The sequence below is a fragment of the Acomys russatus genome, chromosome 15 (genome assembly GCF_903995435.1).
Source record: "Acomys russatus chromosome 15, mAcoRus1.1, whole genome shotgun sequence".
Taxonomy (NCBI): Eukaryota; Metazoa; Chordata; class Mammalia; order Rodentia; family Muridae; genus Acomys; species Acomys russatus.
This window is the reverse complement of record NC_067151.1, coordinates 66236056-66254426: the sequence shown is the minus strand read 5'-3', so window position 1 is coordinate 66254426 and position 18371 is coordinate 66236056. Positions and strand designations below refer to the sequence as shown.

Genomic DNA, 18371 nt, shown 5'->3' with positions numbered 1-18371 from the left:
TAAATAAATAAATAAATAAATAAATCTTTTTTTTAAAAAAAGGAACACTTTGCAAGTTTGCGTGTCATCCTTGCGCAGGGACCAACCATGCTAATCTTCTCTGTATTGTTCCAATTTTAGTATATGTGCTGTTGAGGCTGGTACCAAAAATACTATTTTAATACTTTCAGTACTTTGAGAAGGGGTCTTTGGCTTGGCAGTGGCATGTGCCTTTAATCCTAGAACTCAGGCGGCAGAGGCAGGGGGAGCTCTGAGAGTACACAGGCCAGCCTGGTCAACACAGTGAGTTCCAGGACAGCCAGGGACATGTAGGGAGACTCTGTCAAAATACATAAATTAATAATAAATAAAAAAGAAAATATTTTCAGAAATTTTCCAAACAGGGCTGAAGAAAAGGCTCGTTGCTTAAGAGGCTGCTCTGCCAGAGGACCTGAGTTTGAATCCCAGCACCCACAGCACAGCAGGAAACCTTCTGCAGCTCTAGTCCAGAGGGAGCTGTCCCGCTCTTCTGGTCTCCACGGGCACTGCATGCATTTGGTGCACATACATACATACATACATACATACTGGCAAAACATCCATAGACATAAAATAAAATACCCCAACAAACACACTTAGAGAGTTAAAATCAAAGACATTCCGGGATTTTGCAACAAATCTACTCAAGGAAAAAACCCCTTCCTCCTTTCTTATGGTAAGCCCTGTGAGGCAACGCCTCTGTCTTCGGTGGGCATTTAAATATTTAAATCAGTAAAGCATTGCAGCAGCACATAGTGCCTCCTTAATATATATGATTGCACTCATTTCTTATATCAGGTAAGACTTGATTTAAAAAAATAAGGCAGGCAGCCGGGCGTGGTGGCGCACGCCTTTAATCCCAGCACTCGGGAGGCAGAGGCAGGCGCATCGCTGTGAGTTCGAGACCAGCCTGGTCTACAAAGTGAGTCCAGGATGGCCAAGGCTACACAGAGAAACCCTGTCTCGAAAAAACCAGAAATAAATAAATAAATAAATAAATAAAAATAAAAAAATAAGGCAGGTACAGCAGGAAGTCCCTAAAGAAGCTGAGGCAAGGGAGCTGGAGAGACAGACAGCTCCTGAGTTCAGTTCCCAGCAACCACATGGTGGCTCACAACCTTCTATAATGAGGTCTGATGCCCTCTTCTGGCCTGCAGGTAGAATACAGTATAAACAATAAGTAAATCTTTAAAAAGAAGAATAAGCCAGGCAGTGGTGGCGCACGCCTTTAATCCCAGCACTCGGGAGGTAGAGGCAGGCAGATCGCTGTGAGTTCGAGGCCAGCCTGATCTACAAAGCGAGTCCAGGACAGCCAGGGCTACACAGAGAGACCCTGTCTCAAAAAATAAAAATTAAAAAAGAAGAGGACAAAGAAGAGGAGGAGGAGGAGATGGAGGAAGAAGAAAGAAGAAGAAGAAGAAGAAGAAGAAGAAGAAGAAGAAGAAGAAGAAGAAGAAGAAGAAGAAGAAGAAGAAAAAGAAGAAGCAGGACTGTGAACAAGGGAGTTAAAGGCCTGTTTGGTCAACACAAATACAGCAAATTTCCAAAATAAACAAAGCAGGGCTGGAGATGCAGCTCCACAGCCTAACACTTGCCTCCCCTGGGTGATGACGGCCCTTGGCCTGACCATGAACAACACAGTACAAACAACAGGGCAGGTGAGCTTCCACAGGCAAACAAGCCTTCCCTCCGCCTTCCAGATAGCTAAAGGCCAGCTTACTTCTTAGCTCTCAGCTCGTAACACCCTTGGGCTATTTTCCTTTTTCGCATTTCTCCCCCAACAAACCACATATCTGTTTCAAAGGAGACACCCCAAAACATCATTTCTCACGAGGTTTGGTGGCTCAAGCTTGTGACCCCAGCGCTCGGGAGGGAGGCAGGGCAGTTTGAAGCCAGCCTGGTCTCCAAGCCTAAGAGGTGAGACCCAGCCTCTAAACAACTCACCAGATGCCCATTCCCTCTCTATAGTTGATAGAAACTCCGCAGTTGCCTGAAACCGGACCTTTTTAACTCAGGCCAGCTGGGGTTTTTAACTTCAGACAGAAAGCTGGGCTTCAGCCTCAGCCAGCAGAGACTCTCACCCGAAAAACAAGAGGCGAAATGGGAGATCTGATCTCTGTTTTCAGCTTTACTTCCTGAAAGCAAAGATTTTAAAAATCTGGCAACCTGGCTGATGAAAAGATAACGTTCACGACCGTAGATGAACAAAACCAGTTTTTTTAAAAAAAAAGTACATACGCGGCAGCCTGCACAGGCGTCCCCGTGGTCACCTTCACGTGTGGTACTCGCTCCAAGATGTCCCAGGCAGCCAGGGGCTGGGGAACTGACTTTAGTAAGAAATTGGAGCTTGTCACATGAATTCACAATGAGGAAGTGAACTTTCATTTCAGTTTCATTTAAGGGCCTGTGTGAGCAGCTGCCTGCAGCCGGCGCCTCCTCGCCTGGGGGCTGAGTGGGCAGATGGGCTGCCCAGAGGTGGAGGCCACCAGCAGAGTGCTGGAAAGCAGGACAGGACTGCCCTTTGGCGACCCATCTTATTCACGACATCGGGTTTGAGGCAGGAAAGCTCAGGGTGTTTGGATCAGGCTCCTCAAACCTCAGCTGCCTTCACGGTTTCCGAGGAAACCCAGTCTCATTCCTTTAACACAGGTCATTTATGACCTGTTGTGCCCAGTACTGTCTTAGCGGTTTCCTTTTATTGGTCCAAAGTATCTCAGCACATCTCACACACACAGACAATACCTTTATACGTACACAGCTATGTCTCACAAACATAGTGATGCACACACACCTTACACATTCACACACAGTTACACACTTATCCATACATACAGTTATCACACACACACACAGTTACATACACACAACACAGTCACCGTTATACACAGCGCACACACACACACACACACACACACACACAACACAGTCACCGTTATACACAGCGCACACACACACACACACACACACACAACACAGTCATCACCGTTATACACAGCGCACGCACACACACACACACACACACACACGCCCGCGCGCACACACACACACACACAGCGCGCGCACACACACACACAACACAGTCATCACCGTTATACACAGCGCACGCGCACACACACACACACACACACACACACACAGCGCGCGCACACACACACACACACATGCCCCTCGCGCGCACACACACACACAACACAGTCATCACCGTTATACACAGCGCACGCGCACACACACACACACGCGCGCGCCCGCGCGCACACACACACACACACGCCCGCGCACACACACACACACACAGCGCGCGCACACACACACACAACACAGTCATCACCGTTATACACAGCGCACGCGCACACACACACACACACACACACACAGCGCGCGCACACACACACACACACATGCCCGCGCGCGCACACACACACACAACACAGTCATCACCGTTATACACAGCGCACGCGCACACACACACACACGCGCGCGCCCGCGCACACACACACACACACGCCCGCGCACACACACACACACACAGCGCACACACACACACACACACACACACACAACACAGTCACCGTTATACACAGCGCACACACACACACACACACACACACACAACACAGTCATCACCGTTATACACAGCGCGCGCACACACACTTACTCACCACACCAGAATATGTACACAACTGCTTCTTTGGTCATCTAGGCACAGCCAGAGTAAGATGAACTATTTTTTAAAATTATTTATTTATTACTATGTATGTATACAGTGCTCTGCCTGCATGTACCCCTGCACGCCAGAAGAGGGCGCCAGATCTCATTACAGATGGCTGTGAGCCGCCATGTGCTTGCTGGGAACTGAACTCAGGACCTCTGGAAGAGCAGGCAGTGCTCGTGAGCTCTCGCTCCAGCTCAAACTACTTTAAAAAATTTTTTTGGCCGGGCGTGGTGGCGCACGCCTTTAATCCCAGCACTCGGGAGACAGAGGCAGGTGGATCGCTATGAGTTCGAGGCCAGCCTGGTCTACAAAGTGAGTCAAGGATGGCCAAGGCTACACAGAGAAACTCTGTCTCGAAAAACCAAAAAAAAAAAAAAAAAAAAAAAAAAAAAAAATTTTTTTTTTTGCATCTTTACTAATCACTAGTGAAGATGAGCACCTTGCCCATACTTCTGACCACTGAGTTTTTTGAGAATTGCCTTTTCTGTTATTCTGCTGATTTTTCTAGTGTATTTATTGCTTTTCTTAGTGATTAGCAGGGATTGTTTTTACGACATTCTGACTTGTGACCTCTGGCAGTCCTGTCTTCTCTCGGCTTGCCACTGGGCTTTGAACTTTCCTTATAGTTATTTTTTTTTTTCTACTGAAAATGTAAATGTTAAATTTAATCAGAGCAGGTATAGTGGCCTATGTGTGTAATCCCAGAATTTGAGGCAGAAGATCAGGAGTTCGAGGCCAACCCAAGCCACATGAGACAATTTCAAAACAAATAGGGCCGGAGAAACGGCCCAGGGGTTAAGAGCTCTGGCTGCTGTTGTAGAAGCCCCAGGTTCCACATTCAGGCACATAAATGTAAAATAAAAATAAACAAATATAAAAACAGACCATGTATGTGGAGGCTCTCAGGAGGCTCAGCGGTAGGATGGCCACGGGGTTGACTGAGGTCAGTCTGGGCTGTCAGTACATTTAGGGACAACCTGTCTCAAAAAATCTTTCTTATCTAAAAAGATGCGAACATGTAAAAGTAGAGACATGGTCAAAGATGGTGCGACATGCCTGAAATCCCGGCATTTCAGAGGCAGAGGCAAAAAAGCTAAGAGCTCAAGGCCAGTCCTTACTCCATCGCTAGTCTCAGGCCAGCCTGGGTTACATGCAACTTGTCCACAAAATGTAAAACAAAACAAGCCGGGCGTGGTGGCGCACGCCTTTAATCCCAGCACTCGGGAGGCAGAGGCAGGCGGATCTCTGTGAGTTCGAGGCCAGCCTGGTCTACAAAGTGAGTCCAGGACAGCCAAGGCTACACAGAGAAACCCTGTCTCGAAAATTCAAAACAAAACAAAACAAACAAACAACAACAACAAAAACCCCAGTGAGATCATGAAGCTCCTATGAATCTATTATCTTGTTTCAAGAATATTCCATAACTGTCTGGTTGTTTCATTTATACTCTCATTATCCAGATTATTTTGAAATAATTCCTAGATATCATATATAAGACACTTAATATGCAATATGAACATGTTCCAAGTGTTTATCCTTTTCTGCGCACGCGTGCGTGCACACGCGCATGCGCACGCACACGCGTGTGAACCTGTGTCATAGTGTGCATGTGGAGGTCGAAGGCCAACTTGAAGGTCTTCTCCTATAACTGTGTGTTTTAGGGATGAACTCAGGCTTGGGGACCAGCGCCTTTGCCTGCTAAGCCATCTTGAGGACCCTCATGTGTATATATGTTTCCTTCCTTCCTTTATGTATTTTTTCACTTTACATACTGCTTGCAGCCTCCCCACCCCTGCCTCTCCTCCCAGTGCCCCCTCACACACCCCTCCTCCCAGTGTGCCCCTCACACACCCCTCCCCCCAGTGTGCCCCTCACACACCCCTCCCCCCAGTGTGCCCCCTCACACACCCCTCCCCCCAGTGTGCCCCCTCACACACCCCTCCCCCCCAGTGTGCCCCTCACACACCCCTCCCCCCAGTGTGCCCCCTCACACACCCCTCCCCCCAGTGTGCCCCCTCACACACCCCCTCCCCCCAGTGTGCCCCCCACACCCCTCCCCCCAGTGTGCCCCTCACACACCCCTCCCCCCAGTGTGCCCCCCTCACACACCCCTCCCCCCAGTGTGCCCCCTCACACACCCCTCCCCCCAGTGTGCCCCCTCACACACTGCTTCTCCCAATGTGTATTATTTTTAGATATATGATAAACACAAACACAAACCATGATCATATCTAAGCTGATAACGCATTTAAATATGAATATATTTTCTTTTTTAAAGACTTATTTTACTTTTAATTATGCATATGTGGGTATCTCTATGTGTATGTCCGCATGAGTCCAGGTGTCCTCGGAGGTGTCCTCGGAGGCCGGAAGAGAGCGTCAGATACCCTGGAGTTGAAGTTACAGGTGGTTATTATCCTCCTGATGTGGGTCCTGGGACTCCCACAGGAGCTGCACATGCTCCTGTAACTGTCATCTCTCCTGCCCCTTGTTTTTGCTTTTTCAGACAGGAGCTCCTGTAGCCCAGACTCTTCCTGACCATACTATGTGGTGGAGCTGTCCAGGAATTCCCGATCCTCACGCCTCCATCTGGAGAATTTCCCACATGACAAGCTTTACTCTTCCATGTTGAAGTCAACAGTCTGTGTCTAAGGCTCCACTGCAGGCCAGGCTCAGACGCTCGAGCTAGACGGGGCCCGCCAGCACACCTGGAAAGAGGCTGCATTTTTAGAACCAGCTGGTGAGGAACTAGACCCACTGCATCCCTCTGTGGTGAGGACGGCAGTGGAGCTGAGCAGCAGCAGCAGCAGCAGCGGCAGCAGCAGCAGCAGCAGCAGCAGCAGGTCTCCTAGTCCATCCGTGCACATTACAGTGTCCATGTCAACACCGTGGCATGACCAGCCTTTCTTATATGGTTTTGATAACAAGTTCACAGTTACATAATATTCCCTACGTTTGACTGACTTGACTCTCAAAGATTCTGGAAGCCTTATGCAGTTTTTTAAAATACCAAAGCTTTATTTAGCTGGGTGGTGGTGGTGCACACCCTTAATCCCAGCACTCGGGAGGCAGAGGCAGGTGGAGCTCTGTGAGTTCAAGGCCAGCCTGGTCTATAGATTGAGTCTAGGACAGCCAGGGCTGTTACACAAAGAAACCCTGTCTCAAAAAAACTAAATAAATAAAAAAAAGCTTTGCTTATTTTTATTTTATGCACATGGGCACTTTGCCCATGTGTGTGCCGTGCCCAAAGAGGTCAGAAGAGGAGTTCAGAGATCCCAGAACCGGAGTCACAGACAGGCGTGAGCTGCCATGTGGGTGCTGGGAATCGAACCTGGGTCCTCCAGAAGAGCAGTGCTCTTAACTGCTGAGTACTCTCTCCAGACCTCGTTCTGCACATTTTAAAGAAAGTGCAGTCCCCAAATAGATGGATCCAGTCACGATAGCCACAGGAGGGTTGACGTCAGCAAAACGAGAGCTGGGCCTCGGAGGTGGAGGCGAGGCAGACAGGGACGCACAGCTCTCGGGCTACAGCTGGGAAGTACAAGGAACGAACAATTGTGAAATCCACAGTGACCACAGAATGTCTGCTTCTCTGTTCCTCTGCTATGTATGATTGTTTTGCTTGTGTGTGTGTGCGCGCGTGTGTGTGTGTGTGCGTGCGTGTGTGTTGTGTATGTGTGTGTTCCTGTGTGTGTGTGCGTGCGCGCGTGTGTGTTGTGTATGTGTGTGTTGTGTATGTGTGTGTTCCTGTGTGTGTGTGTGCGCGCGCGTGTGTGTTGTGTGTGTGTTGTGTATGTGTGTGTTCCTGTGTGTGTGTTGTGTATGTGTGTGTTCCTGTGTGTGTGTTGTGTGTGTGTGCGCGCGCGTGTGTGTTGTGTATGTGTGTGTTGTGCGTGTGTGTGTGTTCCTGTGTGTGTGTGCGCGCGTGTGTGTGTTGTGCATGTGTGTGTGTGCGCACGGGTGCATGTGTGAGTGTGTGCACAGAGGTCCATGGACAACCTCCAGTGCCATGCACAGAAACACTGTCCCCCTCCTCTGAGTTTTATCCCTCTTTTTGCGGGTGTGGGGGGAGATTTTAGCTTTAATTCCCTCTGTATTTACACCCCCAAACATGCAGGGTTCATTGTCCTCACTGGGAACTGAGCACTGTCTCGGTCACAGGTTCCATTGCTATGATAAAACACTGTGACCAAATGCAGCTTGGAAGGGGGGGTTTGTTCCAGCACAGCACAGCGGATCACCAGATCACCGGGAAAGCTGTGGCGAGAGCCTGGAGGCAGGAGCAGAAGTGAGGCCGCGGAGAGCACTGCTTCCCGGCTTGCCCAGCTGCCTTCTTATAGCACCTGGGGCCACCAGGCTGTCGCTGCCCACAGTGGACTGTGCCCGCCCACATCAATCATCCATCAAAAGGACACACCGAGGCACACCTGCAGGCCAAGCTGGTGGGGGCCTTTTTTCAATCAAAGTTTCCTCTTCTAGGATGACTCTAGCTTGGGTCAAGTTGACAAAAAAAGTGGGACAAGGGTAAAAAAAATTTTTTTTCTACCAAAATTTAAAAAAAAAAAAAAAAAAGGAAGCTCAGGTTTGGTGACACGTGCTATATATAATTATACATAATTTTACCTCCTGGGAGGTACAGGCGGGAAGATCAGGGACGCAAGGTCATTCTTGGCGAGGCAGTGGGTTCAACACCAGCTTTGGCACATGAGACCCTGCTGAAGAAGGAAGAGAAAGAAAACTGGGTGAAAAAATTTCATCCAATAGATTTGATCATGTTTTCCCCATGATCAAAATGATGGTGTTCGTCTGTGTGTGGTTTGATGTGCAGCACACCTGTGCCTGTGTTGAGGCCAGAAAAGGCCTGAGTTGGCTCCCTTGGAGCAGTGGTTCTCAGCTTGTGGGTCACCACACGGTTGGGAGTCGGGGTGAATGACCCTTTCTCCAGGGACCCCCAGGACCACTGGAAAACACATAGTTTCATTCTGATTCATAACAGCGGCAAAGTTACAGTCCTGAAGTAGCTTAGAGCGAACGGTACAGGCTTTTACGCCCAGTTGTTACGTGGGTGTTGGGGTCTAAGCTGGTTCTCACGATTGCACACCAAGCCCCTTTCCCGGCTCAGCCATCTACCTAGCACCAGCCAGAACCATTTTGTTGTTCCTTTTTTTTTTTTTTTTGGTTTTTTGAGACAGGGTGATCCCCCTGCCTCTGCCTCCCGAGTGCTGAGATTAAAGGCCTGCGTCACCACGCCCAGCTTTGTTGTTGCTTCTTATTTGAGACAGTGTCTCACTCTGTAACCCAGGCTGGTCCTCCGCCTCAGCTTTTCCAGGTATGAGATTTCAGGCATGAGGCACCATGTCTGGCTTAAATCTACTGTGTGAGTGTGTGTGTGTGTGTGAGAGAGAGAGAGAGAATGTTAGTGTTCATGTGTGTGAGAATATGTGCATGTGTGAGAGTATATATGTGTGAGTGTGTGTGTGTGTGAGAGTGTATATGTGTGTGAGTGTGTGTGTGTGAGAGTGTGTCTATATGCACATATTTGTCTGTGTCTGTGTGTGTGTGTGTATGAGTGTGTCTGTATGTACATGTTTATGTGTATGTGTGTGAACGAGTGTGTGTGTGTGTGTTGCACTTATGGAGGCCAGAAGAGGACCCTAACGTTATTCATTTACGACCGGGTCTCTCACTGAGCCGGAGCTAGGCGGGGAGCCGGCAAGGCCCAGCGATTCTCCTGCGTGGGCCGCAGTCAGGCTGGGGTCACCTTCCCGGCCTGGCTTTTCACGTGGGAGCTGAGGAGCGCACCCATGTTTGCATAGCAAGTGCTCTTCCTGCTTTTAAGCCTCTTTCCCTACAACCTGGGCCATTCTCCAGCGTTTTAAGTCCCACTTTGCTGCCGTCGCGCTGCCTGTGGGCCTTGTACCTTGCCTCTTCCTGTGGAGTGGTTCCCTCCGTTCCTCTCTGTCAGGAAGACGCACTTGAAGAACCTTCTTCATCTGTGATATCGTGAGCCTTACAGTTGTGGCGCAAAGTTAGGACTTTATTCCATGTCTCACATGTCCATTTAATTCTCCCAGCTAACTTAAAACAGAACAAAACAAAACAAGAGCTGAAGTGGTTATGGCTGTGATCTCAGCACTTGGGAATTGGAGACAAGAGGGTGGGGAAGGGGGTGGGCAGAGAAGAAAGGAAAAAGGATTATTCTGGAAGATTCCAAGGCAGCAAACTGGATTTTTGTACAGTAGATTTCCCCTGAAATGGTGCTCAACGTTGATTTAACTAGCGCAATTAAAGGAAAAGAGCGAGACAGGCCTGCAGGAACGCTGGCACCTTCTAGATCAGGAAAGCTCCCCAAATGACTGCTAGCGGAAGTGAGAGTGGCCAGGGGAAGGAGCTGCACAGCCCCAGCCTCGTCCTCTCTAGCTTTGGAAACCATCTCTGCTTCATGACTTCAAACAGCTGCTTTAGGTTTTTCCGAGGAACTTTTAATTAAGTTTAAAGGACTCTGAGTTCTACAACGGCTGCCTTTTGACTCTGTTAATCTACACAGCTGTGCTGGGAAGATAGTAACAGGCATTATTTTCATAGTAAAATAGCTCACTTGTCATTCTCCCTCCAAAACCACACAGAAGGCGGCTGGAAATGTAACAGGCGTAGCACAGAGACTTAGGAAGACTAATTTGGGGGGTGGGGGGTTAGCTGCACAGCAGGTCAGAGGGCAGCACAGTAGGTGGGGCGCAGGCTGCACAGTAAGTGAGGGGTCTGCACAGGAGGTCAGAGGGCTGCACAGGAGGTGGGGGGGGCTGCACAGGACGTAGGAGCACTTGCTCTGTGACAGTGAAGCCCGAATCTGAATCCAGCCCCCGTGTAACAAGCTGTGCAGCATGGCTGCATGTCCTTGTAGCCTTAGCATCTTGGGGTGGGGACAGGTGGGTCCCAAGAGCTTGCTGGCCAGCTAGCAGGGCAGAAATAGCACGCGTGTGGTTCAGCGAGATGACCTGTCTTAAAGGAATATGGCAGATTAAGGTAGAGGAACGCACCTGGTGTGTCATCATCCTCTGGCCTCTGCGTGTGCACGGAGGCGAGTGCATACTACATGCATGTTATAACCACACACAGAGTAAACAGAATACATAGAAAGCATAATTTTAATGTGTAGGAGGGAGAAGATAGTCTTTAACAGACTTTACATTAAGACGGCGTGGTGACAAGCAGTGTGGAGGAGCACCCCTGTGATCCGAGCACTCAGTAGTCAAGTGCTGAATTCTGTACCCAAAGATCTTGTCACATTCTGGACGCTGTCACTGCCGTTGTTAGGGCCGCATCTCCTGTCTCAAGGTCGTACAACAACTGTTCTCCGTCAGCCTCTGATCTGTTACTAAAGAGCTGAACAGCCTATAGCTGGGTAGCGGAGGAGGGAAAGGTGGGACTTCCGGGACCCAGAGAGACAGAGAGGGCCTCAGGCAGAGAGTCACGCTGAGGGCAGGGATGAACCAGGAGGCACCAGAGTGAGGCTAAGATGGCAGGTAACAGGCCACGTGGCTGGGAAGTGGGCCAGGCCATCATAGCAAGTCTCTGCCCAGCTATAGTGCCTGGAGCAGCTGTTAAACATAACGGTTCTCCTGTCCTAGGGCAGGTGTAGGAAAAAACAAAAACAAACAAACAAAAAACCCTTGTGTTTCACAGCGGAGAGCTGGGTAATTTTGAGTCTGAGGCCAGGCAGAGCTATGTATCAAAGACCCTTCCATTTCCAGACGATTTAAAAGGAGGTGATTTTCAGAGTAGTTTTGGGTTCTCAAAACAAAAAACAAAACAAACCTTGAACCGAAAGTAGAGTTACCATAACCTTCTTGCTCCACATAGCCAGACTTCCCCACATCCCTACATTTCTATTAAGCAATTAAGCCTGAGGGGGTGCCAACCCCACACGGGGGCGCCAACCCCACCGCCTCCCCATGCCTGGGGGGTGCTAACCCCACCGCCTCCCCACACCTGGGGGGGTGACAACCCCACTGCCTCCCCACGCCGGGGGCACCAACCCCACTGCCTCTCCACGCCTGGGTGCCCTGCTCTGCTTCTTGCCCCTGACTTTGCTGTGTTAAATGTCTTGTGTGTGTGGAAGCACAGGATGTGAGTGTTGTTTTTGCTTGGCTTCTTCACTTACATGTTTTCAAAGTTCATACACGCGATAGAACATAGCAGATTCTGTTTGTTTGTTTTGAAAAGTGTCTTGCTACACAGCTCAGGCTAGCCTGCAACTCACCATTTAGTCCAAGCTAGCCTTGAAATTGCAGCAATCCTCCTGCCTCAGCAGGCAGTGCTGGGACTGTAGGTGTGCACTACCAATGCCCAGCTGAGCATTTTTCATGGCTGAATAATATTTACTTGTAGGGGGGTAAGAGGTATCTGTCTGGGGGCCCCTTGTGTTATAACTTCTCATTTTTATAAAAACACTACTAGAGGCATCAACTTTCTGTTTGAATTCTTTTTTTTTGGGTCTGTATGTTGCAGTGAACTTACTGGGTCATACAGATAATTCAATGCTTAACTTTTTGAGGACGTACCAAACAGCTGTCACATTAGCTGTACCATATTTTTTAAACCTTTCCATTTGTTTATCTTCTTTTTCCTGAGGAATGATAAAGTCTCACTATTAGCCCAGGTTGACCTAGAACTCACTGTCTAGGATGGCTTTGAACTTACAGCAATCCTCCTGCCTCTGCCTCCCAAGTGCTGGGACTATGCACATAAACTACACCATGTTTTTATTTAGGTTTCCTTTGTTGTTCGTTTTTTGTTTGTTTACTTTTACAGTCTTGCTATGTCGCCCTGGCTGGCTCAGAACTCCCTATGTACTCCAAGTTTTCACCTTACATTGGTCTCCTGCCTCTGTCTCCTGAGCGCTGGCACTGCAAGTGTGTGCTACCTCACCCAGCCTTTCTTTTTTTCTTTTTTTCTTTTTCTTTTTTTGGTTTTTCGAGACAGGGTTTCTCTGTGTAGCCTTGGCTGTCCTGGACTCACTTTGTAGACCAGGCTGGCCTCGAACCCACAACGATCCGCCTGCCTCTGCCTCCCGAGTGCTGGGATTAAAGGTGTGCGCCACCACGCCCGGCCACCCAGCCTTTCTTAACCTTTTAAAACAGAACTGTAGTTTGGGGAGTGTAACTTTGTGTTCCTTTTGTTTTTTCATTATTCTTCTAGACATCACTTTAAGTAGAGTTGTTTTCTTAATTTCATTTTCAGTTTGTTAATAAAGAAATAACCTGACTGTTTTGTTTGAGACAGGGTTTCTCAGTGTAGCCCTGGCTGTCCTGGAACTCACTCTATAGACCAGGCTGGCCTTGAACTCACAGAGATCCCCCTGCCTCTGCTTCCCGAGTGCTGGGATTAAAGGTGTGCACCACCACACCTGGCCCATAACCTGACTTTTATGTCTTGATTTTGCATCCTACAGCTGTGTCAAATTCATTTTATCAGTAATGATTGCTTTTCAATGCAGCTCACATATCAGGAGGCTCCAAGCTGCCTGTAGCCCCAGCTCTGGGAATCGGACATCTTCTGAACTCTGCAAATATGCACAGGCGCAAACACACATATTCACAAATGAAAAAGAGCATTTAAGTCAGGATCAGGGCTGCAGGACCGCTCAGGGCTGAGTGCTCCTGTGAGTCAGGATCAAGGCTGAGTGCTCCTGTGAGTCAGGATCAGGGCTGAGCGCTCCTGTGAGTCAGGATCAGGGCTGAGCGCTCCTGTGAGTCAGGATCAGGGCTGAGCGCTCCTGTGAATCTGCCTGCCCTCCGCCTCCCAAGCACTGGAACTAAAGGCAGCACCACCACATTTGGCCTGGATCAGAATTTATCGTCCCATCACTTACCATCACTTTGGAGGGATGCAAATACACAAGAGGGAAACTAAAGGCAAAGTGGAAAAACAAGGTAAGACTCACCTCTGGGGTTATACATACACATACTCAAAAAATTAGAGAATCAATTGAAAAATGCATAAAAAATTCAAGATAAAGTAGCTGACTATAATGCAAAATCATAAACAAATACACCCATTTAACACAAATATAAAAAATTACAAGATATATTAGAACCCCATTTTAAGCTGCCAAAATGTAATAAAAGGCAAATTTCCCAGAAAAGCAGTCATCAAGAAATGAGTAAGAAGCCTGTAAGATGCATTAGTGTCACCTGGTACCAAGCCAGAAGACCCAAGTTCAATACCTGACATAGTCACGCACACGCACGTGCACGCACGCACACGCACGCACACACACTTTAAAAAACAGAACATCTAAAGGATATTCTTTAGGCAGAACTCAATTCTAGGACAGAGTAAGAGAACGCTGTATAAGTTTGTCCGTCAGGGAAACAGACATTCCGTTAGCTTGTCTTTCAACACTCCGTGAGAGCATTCAGTAATAGAAAATAATGATCTCCTGAGGGCACAGCTCAGCAACACAACACTCTTTTGGGGTGCTAACTGCTGCATCTGGGGTGCAACTTCGTATCTGTCCTGTCTGCTAAACTTAGGGACGGTCTTGCAGCTGTTTTCCTATAAAGGACCCACCTCCTTTGAGAAACAGCAGAGCAAATATAGAGACCAATGAAATGTAGGCTCATGTAGTGGTTTTCTCTGAGATTAAAACCTTCCATTTTGCCAGGCAGTGGTGGTGCACGCCTTTAATCCCAGCACTCGGGAGGCAGAGGCAGGTGGATCGCTGTGAGCTCAAGGCCAGCCTGGTCTACAAAGTGAGTCCAGGACAGCCAGGGCTACACAGAGAGACCCTGTCTCAAAACAAAAACAAAAAAACGAAACAAAACAAAAAACCAAAACCCTTTCATTTTGGAGGGATTAAGATTCAGGAAGGGAACAACTTGACAGTTTTCAGAAGTCCCTGAAGCTGCCCAGACTCACTAGGCACCTTACTCTTTAACCACTTATATGCAGAAAGGACTGATGGGAGACAGGCTGAGCCGCCTGGGAAGAACTCTCTGACCTGCTGTGCAGTGAGATCCAGTTTTTCAACTTTTATGAGCCGTCACCATGCTGGGGTGGGGTCTAGTGGCACAGTTGTCTTTGAGTATTTATGTTCCTCTAAGTAACCCCAATAAAACTCAATGGCTCATCAAATTGGACTTTGGCATCAATACCTGTGTCTGTTGTAAATTCAGTCTGGGTTGGGCAGATGATCTTCCACACGAAGACCGTCCTCTAGTCTCCTGCTTCTCCCTTTTGCTCATCTCTTATTTACACAAGTGCTAGGTGAATTTTACTAAAATATAGATGCAGTCATGACCTTTTGCTAAAAAATGTTTGATGCATCCTACCTGCCAGTGAGCCCCGGGTACACCCTGCACATGCAGGGACCCCAGGGTTCACCCCTGCAGTCTTCTTAGCTCCACTATGCACTTTGCACCGTATGCAAGTCACAACAGCCTCAATAGTTCCCCCGGAAGCTCAGCTCATGCGATCCTTCACCCCCTCCACCCATTCTTTGTGTGATCAGTGATGCCTCGATCTAAAATGCAACGCACTGATGACTCACCTCTGTCTAACATGCAGCGCACTGATGACTCACCTCTGTCTAACATGCAGCGCACTGATGACTCACCTCTGTCTAACATGCAGCGCACTGATAACTCACCTCTGTCTAAAATGCAGCGCACTGATGACTCACCTCTGTCTAAAATGCAGCGCACTGATGACTCACCTCTGTCTAAAATGCAGCGCACTGATGACTCACCTCTGTCTAACATGCAGCGCACTGATGACTCACCTCTGTCTAAAATGCAGCGCACTGATGACTCACCTCTGTCTAAAATGCAGCGCACTGATGACTCACCTCGGTCTAAAATGCAGCGCACTGATGACTCACCTCGGTCTAACATGCAGCGCACTGATGACTCACCTCTGTCTAAAATGCAGCGCACTGATGACTCACCTCTAACATGCAGCGCACTGATGACTCACCTCGGTCTAACATGCAGCGCACTGATGACTCACCTCTGTCTAAAATGCAGCGCACTGATGACTCACCTCTAACATGCAGCGCACTGATGACTCACCTCTGTCTAACATGCAGCGCACTGATGACTCACCTCTGTCTAACATGCAGCGCACTGATGACTCACCTCTGTCTAAAATGCAGCGCACTGATGACTCACCTCTGTCTAACATGCAGCGCACTGATGACTCACCTCTGTCTAACATGCAGCGCACTGATGACTCACCTCTGTCTAAAATGCAGCGCACTGATGACTCACCTCTGTCTAACATGCAGCGCACTGATGACTCACCTCGGTCTAAAATGCAGCGCACTGATGACTCACCTCGGTCTAACATGCAGCGCACTGATGACTCACCTCTGTCTAAAATGCAGCGCACTGATGACTCACCTCTAACATGCAGCGCACTGATGACTCACCTCGGTCTAACATGCAGCGCACTGATGACTCACCTCTGTCTAAAATGCAGCGCACTGATGACTCACCTCTAACATGCAGCGCACTGATGACTCACCTCTGTCTAACATGCAGCGCACTGATGACTCACCTCTGTCTAACATGCAGCGCACTGATGACTCACCTCTGTCTAAAATGCAGCGCACTGATGACTCACCTCTGTCTAACATGCAGCGCACTGATGACTCACCTCTGTCTAACATGCAGCGCACTGATGACTCACCTCTGTCTAAAATGCAGCGCACTGATGACTCACCTCTGTCTAACATGCAGCGCACTGATGACTCACCTCGGTCTAAAATGCAGCGCACTGATGACTCACCTCGGTCTAACATGCAGCGCACTGATGACTCACCTCTGTCTAAAATGCAGCGCACTGATGACTCACCTCTGTCTAACATGCAGCACACTGATGACTCACCTCTAACATGCAGCGCACTGATGACTCACCTCCGTCTAACATGCAGCGCACTGATGACTCACCTCGGTCTAACATGCAGCGCACTGATGACTCACCTCTGTCTAAAATGCAGCGCACTGATGACTCACCTCTGTCTAAAATGCAGCACACTGATGACTCACCTCTGTCTAAAATGCAGCGCACTGATGACTCACCTCTGTCTAACATGCAGCGCACTGATGACTCACCTCGGTCTAACATGCAGCGCACTGATGACTCACCTCGGTCTAAAATGCAGCGCACTGATGACTCACCTCTGTCTAAAATGCAGCACACTGATGACTCACCTCTGTCTAAAATGCAGCGCACTGATGACTCACCTCTGTCTAACATGCAGCGCACTGATGACTCACCTCTGTCTAACATGCAGCGCACTGATAACTCACCTCTGTCTAAAATGCAGCGCACTGATGACTCACCTCTGTCTAACATGCAGCGCACTGATGACTCACCTCTGTCTAACATGCAGCGCACTGATGACTCACCTCTGTCTAAAATGCAGCGCACTGATGACTCACCTCTGTCTAACATGCAGCGCACTGATGACTCACCTCGGTCTAAAATGCAGCGCACTGATGACTCACCTCGGTCTAACATGCAGCGCACTGATGACTCACCTCTGTCTAAAATGCAGCGCACTGATGACTCACCTCTGTCTAACATGCAGCACACTGATGACTCACCTCTAACATGCAGCGCACTGATGACTCACCTCGGTCTAACATGCAGCGCACTGATGACTCACCTCGGTCTAACATGCAGCGCACTGATGACTCACCTCTGTCTAAAATGCAGCGCACTGATGACTCACCTCTGTCTAAAATGCAGCACACTGATGACTCACCTCTGTCTAAAATGCAGCGCACTGATGACTCACCTCTGTCTAACATGCAGCGCACTGATGACTCACCTCTGTCTAACATGCAGCGCACTGATGACTCACCTCTGTCTAAAATGCAGCGCACTGATGACTCACCTCTGTCTAACATGCAGCGCACTGATGACTCACCTCTGTCTAACATGCAGCGCACTGATGACTCACCTCTGTCTAAAATGCAGCGCACTGATGACTCACCTCTGTCTAACATGCAGCGCACTGATGACTCACCTCGGTCTAAAATGCAGCGCACTGATGACTCACCTCGGTCTAACATGCAGCACACTGATGACTCACCTCTGTCTAAAATGCAGCGCACTGATGACTCACCTCTGTCTAACATGCAGCGCACTGATGACTCACCTCGGTCTAACATGCAGCGCACTGATGACTCACCTCTGTCTAAAATACAGCGCACTGATGACTCACCTCTAACATGCAGCGCACTGATGACTCACCTCTGTTGGTGTAAGCAATGTATCATTCTCGCTAACACTGGCTGTTGTAGGCTCAATTTTTTTTTTTTTTTAAGATTTATTTATTATTTATACAGTGTTCTGCCCGCATGTGCACCTTCCCACCACAAGAAGGCACTGGCTCTCATTACAGATGGTTGTGAACCACCATGTGGTTGCTGGGAATTGAACTTGGGACCTCTGGAAGAGCAGACAGTGCTCTTAACCTCTGAGCCATCTCTCCAGCCCGTAGGCTCAATTTTTTAAACCAATATATTTTATTACAACTTAGTGACCGAGCATACATCACTTATAACCCAACTAACCAAAACAATAGGAAATGAGGATTAATGGACACAATAACAAAACCGTAAGGATATCA

At 48.6% G+C, this 18371-nt stretch overlaps 1 non-coding gene across 1 annotated transcript; it reads right to left on the bottom strand.

Annotated features, from left to right (window-relative positions):
- Nucleotides 1–33: 33 nt before the first annotated feature.
- LOC127199732 (U6 spliceosomal RNA) lies at nt 34–144 on the bottom strand. The gene has a single exon (XR_007831996.1). It is a non-coding gene; the product is annotated as a U6 spliceosomal RNA (small nuclear RNA).
- Nucleotides 145–18371: the final 18227 nt, after the last annotated feature.